At 38.4% G+C, this 25,741-nt stretch overlaps 1 protein-coding gene across 5 annotated transcripts in view; it reads right to left on the bottom strand.

Annotated features, from left to right (window-relative positions):
* CTNND2 (catenin delta 2) overlaps positions 1-25,741 on the bottom strand; it is a 907,509-nt gene that overhangs the window by 589,347 nt on the left and 292,421 nt on the right. Inside the window, exon 1 of one of the 5 annotated variants that reach the window (XM_073891087.1) lies at positions 10,603-10,921. The exons of the other annotated variants lie outside the window; for them this stretch is intronic. The gene's annotated coding sequence lies outside the window, so the exon portion shown is untranslated. Of the gene's footprint in view, positions 1-10,602; positions 10,922-25,741 lie in introns of those variants that run through there. 5 annotated transcript variants of the gene reach the window in all.

Raw genomic sequence — 25,741 nt, 5'->3', positions numbered from 1 at the left:
CTTAGGTAGTGACATACTCAAAACATGAACATTCTTATATTAACTTGTTGCAATCCAAATGGCACACAACAGGATCTGATTCTACTGATTTCTTACAATACTATGCATTCAATTAAAAAGATAACCTCTTTACTAAAGTGGCTTCATGACTTAAACATTTCAGTGCGGTCCATTCCCAGATCAACTTCAAAAGACTGAATTTAAATCTATCTTCAAGCTGTGAAAATTTAGTTTCTTTTCCTTTTATTTTTTTCTTTCCTTTTTGAAATTTCTCTGCTGGGAATAAATTAAGTTCAGTCTAACAAGGAAGCTATCCATATTTGCATCCTGATAATCAAGCCAGAACTTGTAGGAACATAGCACTGATGAATGTACCACTGTTGAGATAGTTTATATACACTGGAGCAAAATGAACTGTGACCAATAAATCCCTTCCATGGTCATCATCCTTCCACATCTCCCCAATATGGGGAAGTGTCTTAATGGATGTGCATTATCAAGTTTGCAGGCTTATTTTCAGTCATAAAGAACAGTGTACCAGATGCTCCTGGTACACTGAATTTGTCACACTGTAGACAAGCTAATATCATTATGTGAGACCACAGGGGAAAAAATAAAAGATTCACATTTAATCCATATTAACTACCAGGAGACCCATCAAGGCAGTTGGGCTAGCTCATGATATAGCAGCTTCTAGCAAATTAGCAGCCCATAACAACTTAGTTATAATGAGCTGCAAGATCTTATACCATAAGCTCAACTCCATTAAAGTGAATTCAAGTACATGAATTCATGTACAGAGTATAACCTTAACATCTGTCTGTGCTTAGCCAATATTTTGTTTATGTCTTTTTAGGAACAGCCAAATTATCCTTGTGTCCCCTGAAACTGGGGACTGTAATTTCCATCAGCTGCAGTTTTTACCTGATAGAGAGGGCAGAGCTAATGAATACCAGCCTCCCTGGCTGCAGAGCCAGGCAGCAAGCTGCTATGACTCCAGCTGCTGTTTCGTACATATTAGGCCAATTTTCGCCCACTTTTCCCTTGTTATTCAAGTGGGAAAAGCAAGAGTCCAGTCAGAAATTAAATCGTCAACAAGACATGTGTATTTAATAAATACTGTAGAACTTGTATTTAGTTAAGAAAAATTAACTCTATCTTACTTAAAGGAAGCATGGAGAACCTTCCTATTTTGAGAAACTTAGGCCATTGTTTTCCTAGAAAAGCAATGTCTTCCTTCTCTTCCCACAGTACAGTGAATACCCTTTAGGGATCTAGGAAATACTACTAACAATATTAATAATATCAGTATTTTAATGACTATTATTTCTGTTCTACAGATGAGGAAAAAGAATAGATTGCCTGTAGTTAGCTGGTTGCTAAGTTAAGGGAACAGACATTCAAAACTATTGTTAGGTAATGTCCATTAAGTTTTATGTACAGGATAAATACATACTTAAATGAATAATCTAACTTCTCTATTCTTGTTCGGTCTTAATTATGTACTTATTTACACAAATTACATTGAATTTCCATTAGTATAACCTAAGATTACATTAGCTTTCGTAATTTTGTCAAATAGTTTCCGTATTTGAAATTTAAATTCAACTAAACCTTTAGTGCTTTTGTCCTAAACTGCTGCAAAACCTGACTCCCATACATGATAGATCTGTGTTTGATACCTTTGAGCCCACAGACAAGGGTAGACATGTCTCCCAAATTTTCAACTTTTTGTTTTATCTCATATTTTTTCAGGATTTTAGACTTTTTTTGAAATCTCATTCTGTACCAAATGTATGCCTATTTTATTAGCCTCGAAAACCTGAAAATTCTATAAGCTTGCTCTGAAGACATTAGCCCAGCCCAATTCTTTGATTATAGTTTTGAAAAGAAAGTACATAGCTCAGTGCTTTTCCACCAGTGAATCCAAAGGGATATATAAGCACATGCCTGGAACATGTCATTGGCATACAAAGATCAACATAAGCCTCGGATTGTCTTCTAGTACCTAGATGCAGTGCACTGTGATGTCAACACTGTCTTATTGGCCCCCTATCTGCAAGAATGCCTGGAGGTAATTATTTGCTCATTCACAAATTGGGAACAATTATTCGTGACTGCATGATCGTCTTTATCAGTGACCTCAAATCTGGTTATAATCAAGATGTGGGGGGGCGTCCTACAAGGTCAGATGGCTGAGCTAGGAACAAATGTTCCTATTTCTCATATCTCAGCTTTTGAATTTGAATGATTTAGTTAACTTCCTGACACTGCTGAGCTGTGCAGCTCAGCCACGGCAACACTTCTCCGCAGAGGGGTGCACAAGGCAATTCCCCAGGGTAGGGGAACCCTAGTACAGGTGTGAACTTATATTTTAAATTATTGTTCTCACCTTTCTCACCTCTATGAGATTTTTATCATATTTTCTAACAGATAAATTTTGGTACAGTTGTACATTTATATCACGTACAAATAAAAGGACACATAATGGATGTTCTTGCTCAAAAGTCTAACTGATTAGAGGAGTGAAATTAGCAAAGGCTGGAGACCCCTGGGTGAGAGACACACACAGGCTAGGACAGGGACCCAGATGAGCGCCCACCTTAGCTAATCTCTGCTCCCCAGATAAAAGTTGTACTCTTACCTTGGCACTAGGAAGCCCCTATAGGACAGATAATAAAATCCTATTCATTTGGAAGGGATCACAGAGTTGAGGCCTTTAATTTTGCAGGTAGGAAACTCAGGTGCAGGGGGATTAATAAGTAGAGGCAGCAGCTTTACAGCCCTTCAGGGACCCACCAGGGAAAGGAAAGAAAATGAAATAAAATTAATTCCAGAGTTGGAGCTGATTCCACTCTATTGCTCTTTCTCAAAATATATGCCAATAAAGAAATAAACAACCAAAAGCCAAAAGCAACAAGAGAAAAAGAAAAGAAAAAGAAAGAGTTGGGGGTGGCAGTCACCCAACACCACCTTTGGCAGTGCACTCAGGCTGACCGGCTTTCGATGACCCCACCACGCACTGCGCAGCAGCACTGGGCTTGGATTTTCTGCCCGTAGGCTGCATGGTTCAGGGTGACACAGTCACCTCCTCACTCGAAACCCCTTTAGAATTCTGCCTTCAAAAGCCGGGAAGTACCACATTGTTCTAAGATGAATAACGCATTACCAAAAATAACTAAACACTTACAGCCCAGGAATACCCACTCATCAGCTGATTTCTCGAGCCAGAGAAATGGTGTTCCACAGATGGAAGAGGAAGTTACCATACAAAGTTACACTTCGCGAATGACATCCCATCACACCTGTGCCACAGTGATGAGGGTCACTCTTCTTTTTTTTTTTTAAAGATTTTATTTTATTTATTTGAAACAGAGAACGAGATAGAGAGAGCATGAGAAGGGGCAGGGCCAGAGGGAGAAGCAGACTCCCTGCTGAGCAGGGAGCCCGATGCGGGACTCGATCCCAGGCCCCTGAGATCAGACCTGAGCCGAAGGCAGTCGCTTAACCAACTGAGCCACCCAGGCGCCCCGAGGGTCACTCTTCTGATGGAGAGAAAGTTATGCACAAATTATGCCCACGTTTTCTTAGAATCCTACAACTGGAGTGCACTGGGGCCGGCATATAAAACTCAGCGAGGCCCATATTTTTTCCCACTGCCCCACAGCTAAGAAGCCTCTTTCACACCCGGTTAAATACACTAAGAATTCTGTCTCCACTGAAAGCACATATTCTCAAAGTCACCTCAAAACATCAACATCCCCTGTAGAGAAAGATGGTAAGAAAGTTGTTGGCCTGGCTTCCTTTTAAAAATGAGAGTAAAGAGAAAGGTCTCACGGAGCACTGCCCAGGATAAACTTGTCGGGTCTCATGGGATGGGCAGAACCTCTGCGTCACCATAAGGGACTCTACTCCTACACTGTAGTTCTTTTGAAAGGAGGAGTGAGAGTAATAACAGTCATTGATTGATCCTCTGGCCCCGACTAGAATGGCAGCCCCATGAAGGCAGTGGATTTGCAGCTCCTTACTCCTAGACTTGAGGACAGGGACTGGCAAGTAGGGGAAGCTCCGGCAATAGTGCTGTATTAATAACTATGTTATGCCATTTAATTTAAAACATCCTTAGGAGATGCTCTGGAAATATCAGCATCCACAGACTTACTGCATGGAGCCACAAGGCTGCACCATCAACTGAGCCACATAACAGCTGCAAATGAGAGCCGTGAGGGGGGAAGGAAGAAGGGGACTGAGGAATCAGCAGATCAGGCTAACAGTCCTTTCCCCTCCATCTGCCTGCCCCCGTCATGTGCATGCACAAATACAGCATGGCAGAGAGTAGGCCTGGAATAATACAGGACTGAGATCAACCAGATACCACTGACCCTTCCAATCTCTTATCATTTTGAACCCACATGAGTTTCCACTGTGGCAGATGGGACTCCCCCAGTCTCTATCCTAACCCCCAGTTCCGGGCAGAGAATGCTGGGCTCTACCTTGAACTTGTCTTCACACCCCCCTCACTCACAACCGGTTTGCGTCTGTAAGATCAGACAGGGGGTTCTCAAATGCCCCTGCGTCCAGCAGTCTCCTAGGGGCCCTCTTAGAATTGCAGATGTGCAACCCAGCCTCTGAGACTGTGAGTCAGGAAGCTGCGTTTATAACATGTGCTCAAGCTGATTCTGATAGAGGTACTCCTAGCACTCCATTACCAATCCCTGAGCTCCGGGTCCTGCAGGATTCTAAACAGGAACATGCTGATTAGCAGGTCCATCTGTTTACAGTAAAAGGGAGAACAGCTTGGAGCACCTGGCTAGAGGTGAATAGTAAAGAAAAACAAGGAGAGATACGCAATTAAAACAGGCAAAAATCTACAGAGGTTCTCCAGAATCTAAGTGAGATGGTTAAACTGAACAGTGTCACTGGACTAAGGCTAAAGGGGACGGAGCTGCAGTGTTAAGCAGATATAGGTTCAAAATCTGCACAGCTTTTTTCTGTGATCTCAGACATACCGCATAATGAAATAATTACTCCACTTAATGTTTCACACCTGTAGTCCAGGGACAATATCGAACATACAGGGCCTTTGTGAGAATTTAATGAGATGTCGTAAGCAAATACTAGCTGTGCTCAGTAAGCGCATCAGTGATTATTTCAGAACAGTAACAAATAAAAGGTCCAGGTTAAAAATTTTTATTTTCTTATTTTTTTAAAGATTTATTTATTTGAGGGAGAGAGAGCATGAGTGAGGGGACGGGCAGAGGAAGAGGGAGAGAATCCTCAAGCAGACTTTCCACTGAGTGCGGAGCCCGACGTGGGCTTGATCTCAGGGCTCTGAGATCATGACCTGAACCAAAACTAAGACTCAGACACTCAACCAACTGAGGCCCCCAGGTGCCCTAGGTTTATAAATTTTTATTTTCATTTTTTAAAATAGTTATTTATTTGAGAGAGCTCATGAGCAGGGGGAGGGAGAAGGAGAGAGAATCTCAGACTCCCCGCTGAGCATGGAGCCCCATGTAGGGCTCAATCTCATGACCCTGAGATCACGACCTAAGCTGAAATCAAAGGTTGGATGTTTAACTGACTGAGCTACCCAGGTGCCCCAGGTTTATACGTTTTTAAATGAAAGAATTCAATGTTCCTATTTAATATCATATACCTAGAGATTAGGTAAGTCCCTAAAAGGGAAATGTATGACATTTGGCCAATATTTGCGCACTGCATTTGCCAAATATATGCCAGAATATGCCAGAGTCCACAAACTAATGTCCGGTTCAAAGCAGCACGAGCGCCAACAACCAAATGGCCCAACAACCTATGGGCCTACGTATGTAGACACAGCCCCACAGCTCACTCAAAGTGTCTCTCTATAAATCTCCGTCATCTTTACCTCCATATTTATGGTTTCTACTTTCTGGCAGAAGTGCTGACTGATAATGTGGGTGCAGTTAGGCCTCAATCTTAACACCGACATTTGATTGCCCTTCCATTTCAACGCTGAATATAGTATCTCTCACAGAAACTCTATTAATGCTGATGAAAATTACCAGAAGTTGGTTCAGAAGAGCATGAGGGCATTAAATGAACTGAAGCAGCTGAAATTCACAAAGAAGGGATGTGTGAATAATGTCGAAGCCATGCAACAAATAATCCTATTTGGAATTACTCTCATTGGAGGACTATGGAACCAAATGTTACATCCTACATGCAACCAGCAGCTGAGGCCTAAGGAAACAGAAAGGTTCTAACGATCTATTTGCCTCATACAGAAACAAGGAGACAGTTGACCAATGCTTGTAATTAGTTTTTCTTCTTTAAAAATGAGCCAGTACTATTGGAAGCCATAGACTAACTCAACACTTTTATTCCTGGAGGAAGTAACTCTCACATTTTTAAAAAAAGTACTTAAAAACTCTCACATTTTTAAAAAAAATATAAAAAAGGCGCCTGGGTGGCTCAGTTGGTTAAGCGACTGCCTTCGGCTCAGGTCATGATCCTGGAGTCCCCGGATCGAGTCCCGCATCGGGCTTCCTGCTTGGTGGGGAGTCTGCTTCTCCCTCTGACCCTCTTCCCTCTAGTGCTCTCTATCTCTCATTCTCTCTCTCTCTCAAATAAATAAATAAATAAAATCTTATAAAAAAGTATAAAAAGTACTAATTACTATGTAATTAGCTGCACTGTAGTGTTTATTAAATTCTTAGAGCTTGCAAAGTTTATTTTTAAAACCACAAGTGCTAAGTTTAATTAAACTTGTCAAATGTAGGAACAACTTGATGGGATAGAGGCAGATGATTGGATGCAAAAATGGCAAACCTATACTCACTTGTTGTGATGCTTTCCAGATAAGCCAGCGTTAGTTACAGCCACCATACGAGATACCACCATGGACATAATATCGATTGGTAATTCTTAGGATCCTGAAAATGTATTCTGTTTTTTGAGTAAAACTTTATTTAACAGAACTGCTGACTGAATATGATCACATAGATAATCCAGGCCGCTGGATCTTTTTTCTCATGTTGATGAACATTACAAACACAAAGAAATATACGATATAGTATTTTAGAGATTGTGTATAATTCTTTGTGTGTTCCTTATAAAAATACTTTGGAGAATATGCAGATAAATCACAGAACCTTAGAGACAGCTGGAGTACTATAGTAGTAGCCACAATGTGTTTATAGTGGAAGCAACAAATGGCTACTAAAGCTGAAGGTACTGGTCAAGTTTCCACAGCTAGAGGGCGGGAAGATGGGAGAACACCCTGGGCTTTCTCACTACGAATCCACCTGATGCCACTGACCATGCATTAGAAGGGAAATTCTCAACCCCTATTCTGTGATACTTGGCTGAGTGTTGGTACATAAGCAATTATGAATCCACCATCTGTATTTGACCACTTTCTTTCACACTTATATTAGAATAATGGGTTGCCAGTGATAAATTCGAATATTTTCTACTTTATTTTTACAGTCAGCAAAAACAACAACAAAGTAGAACACTGTATATTTGGCACCGGGAAAACTATATTTAGTTTTTCATTTTTTCATTCTATAAGTAAGGCAAGCATGGGTCTAGGGGCTGGGAATGCATCAATAGAAATAAAATAGACAAAAATCCCTGCCCTCCTAGAGTTTACATTCTGATGGAGAAAATGGACATTGAACAAGATGGACCAGTGGATTACTTAGAGCATCGCCTGTGATAAAGGCATTGGAGAAAAATAATGCAGGAAAAGATGGGGAGGCCATTTAAGTATGGTTATTAAGACTGGATTCATTGACAAGGTGACCTCTGCTGGAGGGACACAAGGGGGAGGGACTGTGTGTGTATCTGGGCTGGATTTGGGCTGGGGGACTGCTGCACTGTTTTCAGCAGAGAAAAATGCCAAATGCAAAGGCCACGCCCTGGGAGCATTTTCTACAAAAAGCAAAGCATCTTCTATGCTGGAGCAAAGTGGACGAGAGGGAAGACTTAGGAAGTGTGGGAGAGACAGGAGTGGTAGGGGGCACTTCACCAAGGGGCTTCAGCGACTGCATGGCCTTTGACTTTGACTCTACATAGAGTAGTGACATGATGGCATTTCTGTTTTCAAAGGAATTCTCTGGCTACTATTTAGAAATTATCCTTACAGTCATTCTTTAACAGTTATATCATGCAAGTCACTTAACCTTTCTTCATCTCAGGTTGGGGGATGAATTACCATATTTTAAGGCACTGTATAAAGTACAGTGCTGTGGCATGCTCTCCTTGACCATGACTCCATTAAAGCAGGTGTTTTACTGCATTACAGTTAGGAGTTCTCACATCTACATCCCCACCAGATTTTTTAGTTCATGGAGACTCCAGGGAATACCTCTTTCCATTCTGGTACATGGCATACAATATTTAGTACAAAGGAGGGTCTCAACAAGGATTTGCTGAATATAAGGTACAGCAAGACAGAAGAATTACAAAAGAGCTCTAAATCAGAATTCACATGTTAATAAGCTTCCTGTAGAAACACAAACACAAAGCCTTGTTCCTCAACCACTTGAACTGGAAATTTTGGTCAAATGTATTAGCTGTAATTTTGTAACCTATCAATATAATCCTGAGTTGGGCCCATCCTGGAATTGTCCGGGAATGTGTATATATGTATTTTTTTTCACAATTAAAACTATTCTTTTCTTATATCACGTGCATAAAACTTATGAGTAAAATAGTCCAGGAAAGCTTTTGCAACTTGGCCTTTGAATAGCCTCAAAACACGTATTTCTTTTAAATCACATTTCGTTTGATTTCTGCTTATATGCTTTAGGATGGCCTCTGAAGGACCCAATTTAGTATGTTGTCAGATGCATTCACATCACATAAATACTTGGATTAAAAAACAAATTTAAAAATAGTTTAAATTTTCTTCCAATATGAAATATTTATATTCATTTATATGAAATGAAATATTTATATTCGTTTATATTCAGCAATGTGAGGTAATGGGCAATCACACCATGGAGTTAGTTAACTTGTTATTTGTTTAAAACTATTTGGGTCACATGCATATACTGTGCCCTATAGTTTAAAGACTTAATGTCTCTTGAATCCATGACATCGATGTTCCACAAAGTGTGAGAGCCTAGACACAGTATTGCCCAAGTGAAGCTTCAAGGTCAATTACCTTTACATTTAGGCAGTGTCATTAAATAATGATCAAGGCATGGAAAACACTTTCAAAGGTCAAAATTTTCTTTAGTAGCTATTCTCAATGGATACCCTTCAGGTTTGCATCCATCACTTAAAAATGAAAAGATTCCTTAGCTTTAATATGATCAAAATAACACTTTTAACTTTAATTAATTGAAATGAAATATTTATTAAGAGACACCCCCAGAGTATATTCAAGTCTTTGTTAGCTTCTCTAAAATAAATCATACCCATGCAAGTCAATTAAAATATTAAAACACATGTCATAACATGCTCCTGATAAAAATAAGTAATTTCTTTATGTCAACTTGGTCACTTGGTCATTATTTGCCCTCCGCATTTGAGTTACAAATTCATTCAAATTTCAAATAGTATTAATCAAGTAGAAATTCCATCTTGTGATTGTCACAATTAAGTTGGAAATCATTCTGTTGCTCTTACCATCCGACTGAAAACACTAAAGATAAAAACCTAAAGACTTTCTGAGTCCTCATTCCATTTTACTTTACTCACAATTCTACAGTGTACACTTAGCTCATAAATATATAGCAATCTAACATACAATTCCCACAGACTGTCACCTGTTAAATTCCCCAGCTTTCTGAAATCTGTTTGTTTCTTTCACCTGTTGAGTACACAAATTCTAGTGGCAGAAGAGTGAAATCTATGAAGTCATTATAAATTTTGGTCAGTGATTCTCTCAGTGAGTTATGTGAATAAAAGCAATCTGGAAATACTTGTATGGTAAAGGTTTTCTATAATTACGGGATTTGTGCATCCCATTTAAACCATTTAGAATGATCAAAACATGCAATTATTGTATTCCAGTTCTTATAATATAAAGCTCATCACTGAGAACCAAATACTCTGTTAAGACAGGGAATGCAATGCAACAAGTTAGACTGTCCAATACACTGAATTTTTAGTTACTTTACATAGTGACACTGGCTGGGTGACTCAATGACTAATTTATTTCTGAGTGAGGTTCTCCATTTAATTGTGTGCCAAAGGGGGAAAAATAAAGCGGCCCAAGTCAACTTTTATTTACTTAATTCTCAATTATAAACAGGTAATTTCATGAAATCTAAAGGATGTATCTATGACACACCAGGTTTTACTAAAAACAATTATTAAGCAGTTATAACGGTTAGCTGATAGAAAACGGCACATGGATCCTTACAACTGCATTCTGTTGAATTCGATAATTTGGCTTTTACGATTTCAACATTAATACACTGAATAAACTGACTGGCAAGCGTGAGGCCAGAAATAAATCCCACCCGTGTTTTCCACACATAACTCTCAACCTGCAGTTTTAAAACGCTAGCGAAAATTCATCACACAAACAACATCAAGAATGAAAGCATTTAAAAAAAAAAACACGTTCCGTTTTCTTTTTTTTTTTTTTTTCTCTTTTACCTTGGGAAACAAATGGTCCTCAAATACTTCAAAACTGTAGTCCAGGCCAACAAGTGGACTAGTCACAAAGATGAGGGGTTACTTTTCCCTCCTTCCTGGGAAGTCGTGCTGGGGTTCCAGGCGCTCCCCCACCTGCTCCTCCCTCCCAGAACCAGGGCTAAAAGGAACCCCAGAGGAGCTCAAAAATCACGAAGGAAGTAGAAGACTGGTCTCGAAAAAGTCAGGATGCCGAATTATCATAGTTTAATTTCTTCTTTCACTCACAAACTGTTGAAGAGAAAGCCAAGCAAGACGCATCAGAGAGACACCACAAGCCTAGCGGTAGCCGTCTTAAAAGAGAAAAGAATTGAGTTCAGCCAGGCACAAAGGTCTCCATGGCAACGGTGAATTTAGACCCCCATCGGCATTATTTATGCAACATTTCATCACAAAAGGACCCTCCCACTAGCCTGCCTAGCAAATTCTAGTTTTCTGATCTTCCATTCCTTTGCCCTAAATCTGTATCTGGATCCTTAGCTATCTGCGTACCTCAACATTAAAGAAAAAAAAAGAAAAACCCACAGAATCATAAAATGAGTCTCAGACTGAATCTAGACTTTGTTTCCTTGGTGAATTCAAAGGCAAGACATAGATTCGAGATTGCTTAGAGTTCAGACTCAAAGCTGGTCTAGTTTTTATTTCAAAAGGGACAGTTTGAAAAACATAAGCTTATTCAAATTATTTTATTTTTGAAAGGAGATTGCAATTCATAAGAAGTATAAAATATGGCAAACTCTAGCAAACCCAAAGGTTTACAGAAAAGAGAACTTGTCCAGATGCTGACTTTAAAGCTAAATTTTATATGCTAATATCCACCCCGACCCACTCCCAGCCATTACACTACCTCAAAAAACTCCTTTGAGTCTTTCCCTTGATTCTACTTTAGCCACAATTTCCATGTATTTTAAAAGCCATTTTTATCAGCTGTGTGTCCAATGGACCCTCAGTCCACATTTTATAATTAGATGATCTAGGGCAAGTTATTTAAAACAGAGATAGCACCCCGATGTAATGAGGTACTGTATTAACAAGATGTTATCTTATTGAAGTCCTTTCTTCAATTCTAAACAATATACAACTATAATTGTTAGGATAATAGTTGATGATGCTGAAAGGAAACGCTGGGAGTCCTTGTTTGAAAAGGACTGTCCTTGGTGTTAGCTCAAATAAGAACTAAACAAGGTGACTTTTAAAAACTAGGTTTTGATTATTTTTAAAACAGAATAAGCTTCTTATTAAAAATTCAAACAGTATAAAGGGTAGTTCTTATCCCATACCCTCCCCACACCAATCTCATTTAATATAGTTGTATGTCTAGACCTAAATCATGCACCTTGATCTAAGTCTTGATTGACTCAATGTTGTCTTTAAGACAGTTTGCAAGGATGGCTCATGGATGCCTGTATTTTCTGTCAGTGCATATTTGATAAGATTTTCTGTTACCTGCAGCAGAGGCAAATATCCATACCTCCTGGGGGCATTGTTCTCCCAAAATTGGGTGTTCCTGGTGCCTCCAGAAGCACTGTTGAACTTCATTTTCCATAAGGACGCACCCTGACTAGCACAACTCATGGCTTTACGTGGACGGTTATACAATTTTTGTTAATAAATCATTCAGATACCTTCTGACACTGAAAACTGAGGAAGAGAATTAAAAAGCAGGTTAACATTACTCTCTTTTAAGAAAAGACTTCTCCGGGCAAGAACAACCACCCACACGTTAGTTCCCAGTTTTCTCTCTTCCATATCCATCACCTTCTTTTTTGTTGCTTTTGTTGTCTTTTCTTTCCCCCCCTCCTCTGTTTTATTTCCTCATACCAGTCCTGTTTATTTCTGCAATATTGATGCTTCGTCATGACTTTAATGTGGTTTCATTTAGGCAATGGCTTTACTTCTTACAATTTTTCCATCAGTGTTGTCTACTCTTATTATTCCTTTCTTGACTTCTTTGTCTTATCATTTCTTTGATTTCATTTATTTTCATGATTCTAACTTTATTCAAGCTATAAAAAATATTATGGCTAATGTTCTCTTATATTACTTGGGGGTAATTTAATTTTCCTGGAGTCACGTTTTCTCTGCATTTTATATATTACTGTTATGTTACTTTCTCCTCTTTCTGATTTCTTTGTTTTCTACTTTTTTGTGATAGTGTCAATCCACTGTCTTATATTTAAACCCTTCAGTTTATTATTTCCTTGGGAATTCCGGCAACAGCACCGTGGCTTGGCTTTTGCTTAATTACAGATTGAGGAGGAGTGGGGTGTGGAGTATAAGTGAAGCAAAGGTTAAAGATGCCGTGCTTAAAAAAAAAAAAAAAAAAAAAAAAAGATGCCGTGCTTGTCACATCTCCCATTTCAACATGATTCTCTCTTGTTGGAATTTATCCTCCACAGGGCTTCCTGTGTCTCTGTGTCCCCTCATGTCTTCAGAGCTCAGTGTTCCAGGGAAGGTCTGAGTCATGGCCGTCACTTCTTCCCTCCTCTTCTTCCCTCCCACTCTTCCATATTTCCATCCTTCCTTCTTCTTTTTTAAATTTTATTTATTTTTAAAGATTTTATTTATTTGTCGGAGAGAGAGAGAGAGAGAGAGAGAGAGCGCAAGCAGGGGGATAGCAGCAGGCAGAGGGAGAAGCAGGCTCTCCACTGAGCAAGGATCCCGGGGACCCTGGGATCATGACCTGAGCCGAAGGCAGATGCTTAACCAACTGAGCCACCCAGGCGCACCCTTCTTTTTTTTTTTAATGAAATTTATACAATGTATGATATCTGAAAAGTGATAGCTACATTCTCTGTCCCTTCTTTTTTTTTTTTAATTTCTCTGTCCCTTCTTTATATGAGTTTGTGACCAATTCTGTTCCTACTATTATTGTAATTGGAACTATATTACTAATTTATTGCATTTCTGGTTGATTTTACTGTTTCCAGAAAAGAAATAGAATAAACTGAACCTTGTGGAATATCCATAATAAATAGTTTAAAGTAAATCCTAAGAAGGCCTAAATATGTGTCTTTCACAAAATTCAACAGTATTCATAATTTAAAAAGCAATCTTTGCAAACTAGGTATAGAGAGGAATCCCTTCAAACTGATAATGAAAAAAAAAACCTACCTAAAAATTACAATCAGAGTTAAATATTGAAAACTTCTTAGAGATGTTATTCACTGCTGTCATCAACTTTTATTTAACATTGCACTGGAGGTCTTCAGCAATAAAGTAAAAATAAAAAGCCAATGTACAAAAACATCAATTTTCTTTCTGGTATCAGCAATAAAGAAATTAAAACAACAATAACATTTACAAATAACATAGAAAAACATCCAATACCTAGGAATAAATCCATGTGAGGGTGATATAAGACCTCCTCACTAAACACTACATGACACTATTGAAATTAAAGCAGACCCAAATGATGGTATTACAGAAATATACCATGCTATGGTTGGCAGATTTAATATTGTAAAGATTTCAAGCCCCTTGGATTAATTAATAATCCAAGGTTTAGTAGTATTCTAATCCAAACCTGGGCATGCTGTTTTCTGGGCTGGGAGGGGCTGAGATAATGGATAGTAGATTCTAAAATTTACATGAAAACACAAAGGGCCAAGAAGAGCAAGTGGTTTTGAAGGAACGAAACAAATCTAGAGACTGAACCTACAGATACGAGGGCACATTACAGAGCCGTAGTAGTTAAGACCATAGGGCATCCATATAAGAAGAATCCAGTAGAACGCAGTAGACCAGGAGAGAATGATGACACCAAGTCACACTTATATCTAATTTATGAGAACTGTGGAACTGCCACACAGTGGGAAGATGGTGCTTTCACCAGGTATCTATCTGGTGAAAAATGCACATTGACTCCATCTCAAAAAATATACAAAAATCAATGCCATATGCAGCATCAGTCTAGATGTGAAAGACTAAACAGTAAAGCTTTGACAGTAAAATATGGAACACATGCATGGCCTTAAAGGAACCAAGGCTTTCTTAAGCAGGATGAAAAAGTGCTAACTGTAAGAGGAATTAAAAAGGCATAAATTGGGCCATCGTGAAACTGGGAAACCCTGCTTATCAAGACACCATCGAGAAAGGGAAGGGGCGCTAGTAGGAAAAAATATTCTCATTCTTTATGTGTGTCTGTGTATATATCTATATCACCAACAAAAATCCAAAATGCAGCATATGATAGGCAACCCAATATTAACAAGGTCAAAAGATGTAAACAAGCACTTCACAGAAGGGGCTATCCCACACAGGCAATAAACAAATGAAAAGATGACTGGCTTTATTACTCATAAGGGATATGCAAATTTGAGATCTCCGTGGAATGCCAATACTCACTTATTAGAATGGTTAAAGTAAAAAAGAGAGGAGACAAAATGCCAAATACTGACAAATATCAGGTGTTATCAGAACTTTCACAGACTGTGAGTGGAACTGTAAGACGGTAAAACTAATTTGATGTTTTTCAATCTCTTCTACTGCTCTTCATGTGCATCCACTATGTCTCAGAAATTCTACTTCTAGGTATACACTCAACAGAAAGGTGCACATAACTACACCAGAGACATCTGCTATGATGCTCATACCAGCAATATTCATATCAGCCCCAAACGGACACTACTGACATGCCCCAGAACAAGAATAAATATAGTATGGTATCTGTGCACAATGAGATACTACTCAGCAAAAAACACAAACAAACCAATAAGCAAACACAGTGTACAGCTGAGTCTTACATTCACGATCTTGAGCAAGTTGTACTTCATGATGCATGCACTTTTCTGAATGTATATTATTCTTAAAAAATAAAGTCCTAAATTATTTTCAATCCTAGATATTCAGGCATGAATGAAACAGGAACATTATTTACCTACTAATGTTCTTGAGTTTCTAAAAAAAAAAAAAATACCATTTTGACCTCAGAGGTTTCCAGCAATATTCTTACCAATTTCTTTTAAGTGAAAATAAAAACTTTGTGAATCTTACAAAATAAAAGTAGAACTAAAGAATGAAGAAGGAATCACTGATGTGGCATCATCAGTTTTAAAATAATTCACTATGTTGTGCCCTTCTACACAAACGATCTAATTTCTTGGGCCAAAAAGAAAGAAACTGCATTAAAATACCCCAAGAATTTTAATGTTCTGGCCACTTTTGCCCACTAACACTGACAGCAAGATAAAAGAATAAGTAGCACTAACTAATACAGGAAAGTTTAACATTATAAACAAGTGACAGATTTTGTAGTGATTTCCAAGTAAGTGTAATATGAATAATTTTATACTTTTAATAAAACTATCTTTAGAAGAGTTTTTTTTAAAGACTTGACTATTTCCTGAAATTTTGGCTTTTTATTTTCTCAGAATCAGCATTCCAGTAAAAAACTCTGTAATTCCATTTATTATCCCTCCAGACTCTTAAGGTGTAAAATTACAAATGACTGACAGCCAAATTACTGAGTCTGCCTTTCAAGGGGCATGGTGAGGCTTTAGCACAAAGATTCTTCTGCATTTAAATAGTTGCAAGGAGTAATATTTTTAGGGCCAGCTCAGCCTTTTTTCATTTGTAGTCCGCAGTTATCTCTGCTGTCCATGGCCAGAATGGATTGCAGGATGCATTAGGGGAAAGAAAAGACAGAGGAAGTAAGTCAAACAAACAATGCTGGACTTTTGCCTAGGGCCCTGGTAGTGACGGCTACTTGGATAAAATTGAAACCCCATGCAGCCTGCTGCTTCTGGCTACCTGGTGTCAGACACACTCCGAAGTAGGACACTGGGTACTGGAGGCTGGAAATGCATGACATCACACAGTAGCTCATGATGGAGAATCACTGTAAATTTGAACTCTGTGACTAGGAATGTAGGCTATATATACTAAATCTGCTTAATAAAATATATTGGGTGATTATTTGCCCTACTGGCATATAACCTGCTTATTTGGGACCTTTTACACTGGACGAATCACATGCCTTCCTTCACTCTCTGCCTTAAGTTAGAGCTCATGCAATGAGGGATTAAGAAGACCAGAGGGTTTTCAGGGGCAGTGCTCTACCCTGGCATGAAATTAATTTCACTATATTCAAAGCACTCTTGGTTTCTCAAATAGGATGTGCAGTTGACCATCCGGTAAAGGTTCAGCAAGCTCCTTGGCATTCCTAATGCTGTCCAACTATCAATCCATTAAAGTCGTGTGAATTTATATTTTTGGCATAAACAAAGCTTGGAGACAGGAATCCCCAGCTACCGACTGCAAAACTGCAATGACTCCAGGAGAATGAATTTAGAACACAATTTTTTAATTCATTAATTAATTAGAGGTAGAAACACATCTGTTCTATAGAATACTCCTAAAATGCCACAATGTACCAGTTTTACTATGAATATATGCACTTTCCAAGTAATATTAATAATAACAAACACAGAATTCTCATTTTTAAATGCAGAGTTCCCATTTTTAAAGGGGTCTCTCGCTTTCACTGACACACACACACACACACACACACACACACACACACACCCCTTGGCAGAATGTAACATTTTAAATTACAAAGAAGAGTTTCTTTATGGCAGAATGGACATCTATCATGTTTTACTCTTTACCATATCTCAAGCACATATTTAAGACATCCTCTTCTAAGAAATAACTCAATTTATCTGACTACTAAGAGTATTGTATCTTAATCTCTCAGTATTAAGAGTAACATTTGTTAGATTTTTTGCATAATTAGCTTCTGTCTTTATTCAATATTCTCCAACATTTATGTAAAATGGTGATCATGAATAATACTCTGTCAAAACAGAGTGGGCCCTGTTTCTTGGGCCGACTTGGATATTACGTCATTGCCCCAGGCTGAGGTGCCTAAGGAATACCAACAAGAAAACGCACATGACTAAGCATTTTAAGTTCTTCCCACAATGTGTTTGGCTAAGACATTACCCAATGAGAATACTTTAAAAGTATTTCTTTGCCAAAAAAAAAAAAAAATACTAAGGTTCAAAGAAATCGGAGGGGTACATTTAAAACAAATGAGTAAATTCTTGAAACTATACATTTCAATATATCAAATCAGAATTATGTAAATATTTTGGTATAATTATTCCCTGTAGGACATATTCTCCCTGGGTATTAGCACACTTTCTTACATGTAGCCTGGAACATTCTGGGTTCTCTAATTTAAGATTTAACTTCTATCTTGGAAAGTTAAGGTACAAAGATGAGTGAGTGGTGCCCTGTCTTGGAGACGGGGATTACACAGGGACAAACAGGCTCAACACAATGAGTGTTGCTATAATTCTAGGATGCTAGTGTCCTCATTGTGCTTTTTGTTTGCTTGTCAGCATTTTTTGTCGTTTTGTTTTGTTTTAACTGAGAGCAGCATTTAAAATATTTGCTCAGCGATCTTTCATGAATTATAGTATATTTTACGTTCCATTTCTTCATGATTACCTAAGAATAACCTCTAAATTTGCTGTTTGTCCTATGCTGGGGTTGGAGGTGTGTGGAGCAGGGTAGGAAGCCGGCCTATACAAGTCCAGACCGATCTTTGCTGAAAGGACTTTGCTTGCAGATATTGTAACACTCTATTATTAAACAGATGCGAATCACAATAGGATCAGTGCCTTATCATTTGTTGAAATAATACACTGCCTTTTGAGAATTGTGAAGACTTTTCTACAAGATGTTTTGAATCTGTCTCTATTTCTGAGTGTTGCCCAAATACTGGGATCCAAAAAATGGAGGCCTTGACTGTATTCTACAACTTCAGCTGGTTCTAGAATGGATACGGCATTTTTTTGAAATAAGTGTTTGTTAGGATGCCTATAAGTTTTGCTTACAGTTCTTTAAAGTTCCTAAATTCCGAGGCTGCTTACTTCATAACGGTAGCCCATCCAGCACGAAATGATTCCCCGGCATTTTCAAAAACTTCTTATGTCATCCAGTGGACTGGATGACAAATTGAGGCTCACCTCGCTCTGTTGACTTACATTATGTTCTCTCGTTCTTGCTCTAAGTTCAAAATTTGGCCTCCAAAAATATTCTTCCGTCGATCCACAACTGGACTGTGGAATCTTAAAAAATAATAATAAGGAGGACAAGAAGAGCTGCCAGCTTACTGGGTAGGTTAGTAACTCGCCACTGGATGACAAGAACTCACCTTCAACACCCCTGAAACTGCCTTTGTCCGTACGCTCACGTGGTAAAGGAGGAGCTGGATAAACATCAGCTTAAGCATAGAGTGGAATTTTGCCATTGTTTCTGCACGCAGCCAAATGGCGCGGGTTACTATCTCATTTTAAAGACAAGGAGAGAGATTCAGAGAGACTAAGTAATGTGCCCCAAACCACACAGCTTTTAAGGATTAGAACCTGCATTTGCACGTAAGCAGTTTAACTTCAGAACTTCTTAGGGCACCTGGGTGGCTCAGTCGGTTAAGTGTCTGACTCTTGATTTCGGCTCAGCTCATGATCTCAGGGTCCTGGGATCCAGCCTTGCGTGGGGCTCCCTGCTCTGCGGGAAGTCTGCTTCTCGGTCTCTCTCTCCCTGATCACATGCTCTCTCTCTCTCTCAAATGAATAAACCGTAAAAAAAAAACAAAAAACAAAAAAACAAAAACCTTCTGTCCTTAACCACTAGAGATCCCTAAAATCCTTTACAAGGTTTTAAGTTTGTCTTCTGGAGTCACGTGTAAAAGCCATAGCACCATCATGTTTTTATGGGGTTTGCATAGCAATGAAGAATCAGATCATCTACCCCCCTACTCCCTACCAAGGAAGGAAGTTCTGATGAGGAACACCAGTTTCCTAAAATTCAGCCAGGTTCCCAGTGGAGCCAGCACCCCAGAGCTGCCCCCAGTCTAGTCTACCTACTAAGTAATCCTTCACCATCTGTGGTTTTGCCTATCATTTTAAAGGTCATTAAGGCTGATATTGTATACAGACATTTAAAAATTTCTTTATCCGCTTGGAGCGCCTGGGTGGTTCAGTCGGTTAAGCATCTGACCCTTGATTTCAGCTCAGGTGATGATCTCAGAGTTGTGAGATCAAGCCCCGCATCGGGATCTGTGCTCAGCCTGGGGTCTGCTTGGGATTCTCTCTCTCTCTCTGCCCCTCCTCCCAACTGTCTCTCTCTCTCTAAAAATAAATAAATAAATCTTTAAAAAAATTCTTTTTTTTTTTTTTTTAAGATTTTATTTATTTATTCATGAGAGACAGAGCGGGGGAGAGAGAGAAGCAGAGGGAGAAGCAGGCTCCCAAGGAGCAGGGAGCCCGATGCGGGACTCGATCCCAGGGCCCTGGGATCACGACCTGAGCCGAAGGCAGACGCTTAACCATCTGAGCCACCCAGGCGCCCTAAAAAAATTCTTTATCTGCTTACAGTTGAATGAATTCATTGTACTTCCTTAAATAAAAGGAAACACATATCATTTCCCCCTTCAATAAGACTCCTATAGGAAGGTTTACATGTTTAGAGGAGAGAGGAATCTTCTATTACTTACAGACTTTTAACATATCAGTTGAAGAGAAGAGCTAAAGAAACGTATCTTCAGTCACCATGAAAATTTATGAAAAGTATAGGACTTACCCAAAACATTTCACTAATAAGTGCAAGTTAATACTCATTAAGGACTGGCTCATAAACATCAAAAGTAAGTATGTGCCTATAACAACAACAAAAATGTATGGAACAATCTGCTGTAGTAGATCATGAGGACACAGTGATATTTACTACAAAACTGATAGAAATAAACATTAAAAAAGAAGAGTTAACTTTCATAGCAAGTTCTTCCTCAAGCAGACATTTTATTTCTAATAGATCTTGGGGAATTTTGTGTCTTCTAGAACTTCTTTGTAGGTGTCAACATGTTTAAATATATGAATTTAATGACATTTTTGGATTTTTCATTATCCCTGATATATGAAATCTTGAACTTGCCAAAAGTACTTATTACCAAATACAGCCTTTTTTCCCCAAATGTGATACGCATGGCTGGCAAAGGATTTTTTTTTTTTTTGCTTTTTGTTTCATTTCCACTAGTTCCTAAAATCCAAAATGGTTGGAAATTCTACTTATCTATGAGGACAATGTGTACCAAATGTGAGATTTATGCCTGGGAGTGCAATTCAGTGATGAACCTGGGCAATGGAAAAGGGATTAATGAAATATAGTTTAGGGGCACCTGGGTGGCTCAGTTGGTTAAGCCTCTGCCTTTGGCTCAGGTCATGATCTCAGGGTTCCTGCTTTGGGCTCCCTGCTCAGCGGGGAGTCTGCTTCTCCCTTTCCCTCTGCCTCCCCAGCCCCCACTTGTGCTCCCTCTCCTCTCTCTCTCTCAAATAAATAAATAATTTTTTTAAAAAAAGAAATATAATTTAGACTTTCCATTAGGGTTCACAAGGCACAGGGTTTATTATTCTGGTGATGAGAAATGACACCTGGATATGGTTATCCAATTTATTGAAACTCACTGTACACTGGGGGAATCTCAGAGGTACAAATTTCTTCTGATATTCTGATGACATTCTATTACCATCAAATTGATACTTGAAGTACATGCTACCGAATTCTAAAGTTAAGAGGTAGCTCTAAAATGCATCACTGTACCTACTTTCAGGAAATCTCAAATACTGGGACCATAAATATTTGTTACCCGATTCTGAAGCACAGATGTAAATATGAATCTGGAAAAAAAGACTTGTGATTGAAATACGTGACTCAAACTTCCAGTTTTCTATCTCCCATCTCTATGTTTCTCACTGGCATTGCTGGATGTCCAAGACAATCACTGAGTATTTATCTCTTTAGAGGATTACTATCTACATTAAAATATCAGCATGTGGGCACACTATTGTGTGTGTGTGTGCGCGCGTGCGCACGCGTGTGTGTGAGATTTAAATCAGCATGTGAAAAGCATTTGCTGGCCACCTAAATTTTAAGCAATGTTTGAGGCACCCTGAAACTATAAAAAAAAAAAATCTACCCATGTATAAAAGTACTGAGTATTTTCTACAGATATATTAAGTACACTGTGTGTTTTATTTTTCTAACTTGAGAAAATATGTCGACAATTGAAGCAATACATGTGCATATCTTTTAAAATGAAGACGAGCGCAGGAAATTGTATTTCAAAATTATTGGGCAGAACATTTCCAGACAATGATGTTGGTAATGAAAGGTTTGATCTGGAAGGAAATGTCAGCAATTAACTCAGCAGTAATAGCACAGGAGTCGAAGGTAATGAGAGTATCAGTGATAAAAACGCACTAAGAAAACATTGTGAAGGCATCCACGAACGCCTGTCTCCTGGGGAGACCAAGAGCTTGCAAACAGCTGAAGTAAATGAAAAGAACGTAAAGAATTCTAAATCCAACAAATACTACAATTCAACTTGCGTGAAGCAGTGAGGACATTTCTCTAGAGTAATACAGTATGCAGAAATATTGTAGGTTATCTCATCTCTGACATGAAAGAATGACTGAGGAGGATGTAACTATGTATTTATATGGATAGACGGGTGAACAAGAACACGCACACATACGTTGCGTACGCAGGTAATGTTGAGCAACACACTACTTGAGAACTATAGGAAACCCTAGTATTGCAAATATTTTCCTTCTTTTTTCCATAACAATGATTTTCTCCTTTTTCTTTTCTGTCTGTGACCTAATTGGCATTATCAGATTCCACTCCTCAACTTTTTGCACAGAATCTTTCTCACGATACTATGGAAAATGGTATATTGCTAGAGACAAATTTTATTTTCTCCTGCAGAAAATATCTCTGAAAGGAAGAGGCATCATAATAAGCCATAAATAATTGGAACAAATTTAATTCAGCTCATTAAAAAATTAAATGTAGATCTCCAAATTCTAATTTGATCTGTTTGAAAACCCTTAGTCATTGTAAGGTTATTGAAATTATTTTATTAGATTTAATTGTTAATATTTGTTTGTTCACTTCTCACAACTCATTAAGATTTTAATAACTCATCCTTTCCTAAGAGAAAATATATCATAATGATAACCACATAAACATCTATTGCCTTATACTCTACAAAATGGTTTTACATAAATTATCACTTTTGATCTTAATAATCTTTCAATTAGATATTAATATCTAAAACCAGAAAGATATTGTGAATTTAATAACAGAAAGCTAATTTATATCAAAGTTCTTATTTGGGAAGTTAAATGACCAAGCTAATTACAAAAAGGTGCTCAGGCACACATTAAAATATACTTAGGTAAAGAAAGCACATAGATAGTGCTATGTTTCAAAACATTCATCTGAACCCCTTCACCTCCCTTCTTCCCTAACCCCCAACTCTGTAGAAGGTTTTGCCAATGGCAAACAGTGACCTACTCCTTCCATACTATCCTTTGTGCCGAAGGCTTAGGCAGGCAGGAGCTTTCCTCTAAGGGTGTAATAATTAAGTGCCCTTAATAATAAAGGGATATAAAGTACCATGAGATTCAATTTCTCTTCCTCTGGAAATTAATGATAGAATTTTTTTTGATTTATTTTATTATTCTAAAATATGCCATTATAATTTAATTTTAACAATGCAAATGGCTCCTAACAATACCTTACGTCACCACTTCATAATTAGGAAAGTATAGGTAGAGGTACATTAGAGTTGTTTTTTTTTTTTTTTTTGTCATTGTTGGCACCAAGAATAACTCTATGATTCCTGTCATTTGGGAAGATTTGAGAATCCAAAGCAACACGAATGGGAGGATTTCTTTTCAGGCAAGTTCCCCGTGGACGTGTGTCAGTATGCATAATAAACACGATGACATTAGACAGCACGATTCAAACACCTCCTTGGCAGTCACAGCAAGAAACGAGGGCACTGCCCTCTGGCCATGGAGACCAGAGCGTCTCATCCAGTGTCTGTCCAGATGGACATGCTGAGCCAGTGGGGGCACTAATGGAGTAACCTTACAACATTCAGGTTTGAAAAAGACAGAAACCAAGAGACAGTTTCACTTTCTCTTTAAATAGCAACAACAACAACAACAAAATCAACAATCTAGCATACAGCTTTTCATTTTACAAGCTAATAAAATTAATGTATACTGGTAGATTGAAGCAATCCTTCTACAATTCTCCTGTGCCAGTGGCAGCCTAAAATCAATGAGGGGACACATCCAGTACATCACAACACAGTGAGATGACTTATTAAAATATTTTGATAAATACAAATTATAAATACAAAAAATATTTTGATAAATACAAATTACTCATTTGTTAATTTAAAAGTAAAGATGCTTCTTGGGTCATTCTCTACCCTATTTCCGAGTAAAGAAGTTGTCAATTCTAGTTTCCAAAATAGAGTCTAAGTATATACATTTAAAAAGAACACACCATGAAACAAACATGATTTGTTCACCCTCATACAATTTGAAATATTATGGTTACAGTAGCTGGTAGGTTGCAATTTTACTATCCCTTCTTGGTGTTACTGTCAGGACTTCAGGTGCAGCACTAGGACTCCTGAAAAACCCAGCTGTGGTCTTAAGTAACCAAGACTGTCCCGCTGGGAAGGACTGCAGGCCCCAGAGGAGTCCAAAGTAAATGGCTAATTACAGAGGTGCTGCATTTGTCTTGATTATCATGTTATTGTAATGTAAAATGTAAAACCCAGGAAGATGATGTTCCCTAAAAGTAAAAGGCAATGTAGATGGACAGAGGTTGAACATATGACAGATAAATACTGCAGAGAAGTCTATTACATAGTCCAACAATTAATTTGAGCCGTCTTATTTTATCATTCATTCATTCTTCATTCATTCATTTAATGAATAATTATTAAATGGCTATTTTGTTCTGAGCACTTGATTCTGAGAGGTCTTAAAATAGATAGACATACCCCCACCCTCACCTAGCCTACAGTCTACCGTTATTGTGGAAACACTCAATATCTGGTATCTCTTCCTGCTTCTTCCAGAAGTACAATTTTATTTCTTTTAAACAAATCAATTTACTTATTACAACAGTGATGTGCACAGAGTAAGCACTTAGTCATGGCCTGACAGACTGATTAGTATTTTCCTTTGTAACTGATAAATGTACAATATTAAATCATATCCTGAAACTTTAAAGTTATTTGCTAATTTACTATTTCACATAGAGGGTAGAAATGAGAACACAGAAATTCACTATTGCTTGTCTCGCGAGCATTCACATTCATAGGCTGGTTCTCCTTTTACCATTGAAGTCAGCTGCTAAAATGTAATTTATGCTGGGTCGGATTTTGAAATAAAGGCAGTAAATTCAGGTATGTAGTATTCAGCTACAGCAACTTGTGTCCCAGGTCTTCACGGCCATCCCATCAGCCTGGGAAAATTACAAACTGTCCAGTTGTTACCATGAGTTGGACAGTAACCATGACCTAGAGACCCTGCAAAATTCTTTACCTGTATCAACAACTACTTTCACCACTGCAACTAAATGCTATTTTCCTCTCCTCAAGATGAGAGAGATTCAAGAATGGGAGTGACTGTGGCCGGCATCTGGCTGGTATATAGTGGAGCACGGGCCTGAGTACAAGTCTGCTCTCAAGCTTTGAGTCTTCCCTTGCATCTTGTTAGCCCCAGTTTTGCAAGCTGCTTCTTCACTTTTGGCACACAGTATTTATTCTCCTGTCCCTTGCTCTGACATTCCTTGGCTTTCCAAAATCTTAGTTCCTCTTCTCTCCCCTAGAAAACCTGGGGCTAACCTTCTCCAGATGGGTCCAATGCTCTAATATTCCCTGTACCCCAATTAAACATTCATGTCCCAAATCCGAGAAAGTACCTGATTAAAATAGGCACTTAGTATTATCACATCGAGCAGGAAATGAAGTGAGGCATTTATAATCCCATGTATACCCGCAGAAGAATGACAGGGAGATTTTCATGAGCATTTTTGTCAGCTTTTTAGCTTGGAGTCCTACATTCGTTCCTCCAGGGATTAGGAAATGTATAATGGAAAGTGTAGGAGCCACAGTTGGGTTTGGGTCCCAAGGAGAAAGGAATGAATCCCTCTGAGGATTCTGGTGAAGTGGAGAAAAGAAGGAGGAGCCTTAAATGCTGACTCCAAACCCTTTAGCACATCA

The sequence above is a fragment of the Callorhinus ursinus genome, unplaced genomic scaffold (assembly GCF_003265705.2).
Source record: "Callorhinus ursinus isolate GAN/ISIS: 27379988/994484 unplaced genomic scaffold, GSC_fseal_2.0 scaffold3, whole genome shotgun sequence".
NCBI lineage: Eukaryota > Metazoa > Chordata > Mammalia > Carnivora > Otariidae > Callorhinus > Callorhinus ursinus.
Note: the sequence above shows the minus strand (reverse complement) of the source record. Positions and strands in the feature narration are given on the sequence as shown.